Source organism: Cebus imitator, unplaced genomic scaffold (assembly GCF_001604975.1).
Source record: "Cebus imitator isolate Cc_AM_T3 unplaced genomic scaffold, Cebus_imitator-1.0 Scaffold85, whole genome shotgun sequence".
Lineage (NCBI taxonomy): Eukaryota > Metazoa > Chordata > Mammalia > Primates > Cebidae > Cebus > Cebus imitator.
Window position 1 is genome coordinate 3,819,403 of NW_016107400.1, and position 2,472 is coordinate 3,821,874.

Here is a 2,472-nt window from a genome sequence, read left to right on the forward strand (position 1 = left end):
TGAGCCACCGCGCCCGGCCTCCGAGGCGGTTTAAACGTAAAAAAAATAGCAAGGCTTAGTAGTGTGTGCTTGTAATCCCAGGAACTTGAGAGGCCAAGGCAGGAGGGTCACTTGAACCCAGGAATTCAAGGCTGCGGTGAGGTCTGATCATACCACTGCAGTCCAGCCTGAGTCCAGCAGACCAGAGACTTGTCTCAGACACAAAAAAGCCTGATGAATGACCGAAGGGATGAATGAGTATACTTAGTTCTCAATAAATGGTATGGATGATAGGAATAATCAGCCTTCTTACTCCCCTACTGCAGCAGTCCCCAACCTTTAGCACCAGGAACCAGTTTCTCCCTCGCCCAACTGCCGTTGGGGGCCCCGGATTTGGGCTGGCTCTCTGCCCTGGCCTCTCGGAACCTGCTCCCTGATCTTTAAACTGGGAATGAGTGTAATACCGGTATTAATGTGGGAATGAGTTTGTAATACCGGTAATCTTCCTGACACAAGGCCACCTTTGGATAGTGAGTCGGCTGGGCAAGGTGGCTCACGCCTGTAATCCCAGCCTTTGGGAGACTGAGGCGGGCGGATCGACTGAGGTCAGGAGTTCCAGACCAGCCTGGCCAGCGTAGCGAAACCCCATCTCTACTAAAAACACACACTCAAAACTAGCCTGGCGTGGTGGCGGGCGCCTGTAATCCCAGCTACTTGGGAGTCTGAGGGAGGAGAATCCCTTGAACCCGAGAGGCGAAGGTTGCAGTGAGCCGAGGCTGCACCACTGCACTCCAGCCTGGGCAACAAGAACGAAATTTCTGTCTAAAAACAACAACGACAAAAAACCTGGGATAGTGGGCCGGGCGCGATGGCTCACTCCTATAATCCCAGCAGTTTGGGAGGCCAAGGCGGGAGTATCATTTGAAGCCAGAAATTCTAGACCAGCCTGGGCAACATAGCGAGACCTCATCTCTTTAAAAACAAAAAACAAAAAAACTGGCATAGTGCCAGGCGCATAATAGGAATCTTTGTCCAACAAATATTTATTGCTGTCTTCTGAGTGCCAGGAGTTGTTCTATGTTCTAGCTATCCTGGGGCACAAAAACACGATTCCTTGCCATCGAGCAGTTTACATTCCAGTAGGGAAGGCGTCCCCAGCCCTCTGTGCACAGACTGGTACTTGCCTGTCTGGAGTCCCTAACCCACTGTCCACAAACCGGTCTGTTAGGAACTGGACTGCAGAGCAGCAGAAGGTGAGTGGTGAGCGATCCAGCATTACCGCCTGAGCTTCGACTTCATCATTAGATTCTCATAAGAACGCGAACCCTATTGTGAGCCCTATTGTGAACTGTGCATGAGAGGGTCCTAGGTTGTGTCCTCCTCATGAGACTCTAATGATAAATGTAATGCACTCGAATCATCCTGAAACCATCCCCCATCCCCTTCTCCCATTTGGTGGAAAAATTGTCTAACATGAAACTGGTCCCTGGTGCTAAAGGTTGGGGACTGCTGCAGTAGGGGAGTAAGAAGGCTGATTATCCCTATCATCCATACCATTTATTGAGAACTAAGTATACTCATTCATCCCTTCGGTCATTCATCAGGCTTTTTTGTGTCTGAGACAAGGTCTCTGCTCTGCTGGACACAGGCTGGACTGCAGTGGTATGATCATAGCTCACTGCAGCCTTGAACTCCTGGATTCAAGTGATCCTCCTGGCTTGGCCTCTCAAGTTCCTGGGATTACAAGCACACACTACTATGCCTTGCTATTTTTTTACTTAAAAAAATTTTTTTGTAGATAGGGGCTCTCAAACTGTCTCTACCTCTTACAGGCATGAGCACTGCACCCAGCCATTCATTGGTTTTTATTGTCTATCATGTGCTGGGGACTGACCTAGGTGCTTGGGGTATATCAGTGAATAAAGTTCACTGCCCACTAGGTCTTATATTCTAGTGGGCAGAGACAGATGATAAAAGTAAGTTATATAATTAGAGAGGGTCATTAGGGATATGATTTTTTTTTTTTTTTTTTAATGGAGTCTCGCTCTGTCACCCAGGCTGAACTTGGCTCACTGCAGCCTCCACCTCCCAGGCTCAAGCGATTCTCCACCTCAGCTTCCCAAGTACCTGGGATTATAGGCACACACAATCTCATCTGGCTAATTTTTATATTTTTAGTAGAGACAAGGTTTCACCATGTTGTCCAGGCTGGTCTCAGACTTCTGACTTCAGGTGATCTACCCGCCTCGGCCTCCCAAAGTGCTGGGATTACAGGCGTAAGCCACCGTGCCTGGCGATTTTTTTTTTTTTTAAGACAAGGACTCACCTGTCACTTGGGCTGGAGTGCAATGGTGCGATTTCTGCTCACTGCAACCTCCCTGGTTCAAGCAATCCTCCCACCTTGGTTCCACCAATTAGATGGGACTACAGATGTGTGCCACTGCGCCAGCTAATTTTTCATTTTTTTGTAGAGGCAGGATCTTGCCATGTTGG

At 48.7% G+C, this 2,472-nt stretch overlaps 1 protein-coding gene across 5 annotated transcripts in view; it reads left to right on the forward strand.

Moving 5' to 3' along the window:
• REXO5 (RNA exonuclease 5) overlaps positions 1-2,472 on the forward strand; it is a 52,315-nt gene that overhangs the window by 1,023 nt on the left and 48,820 nt on the right. The window lies entirely within an intron of this gene.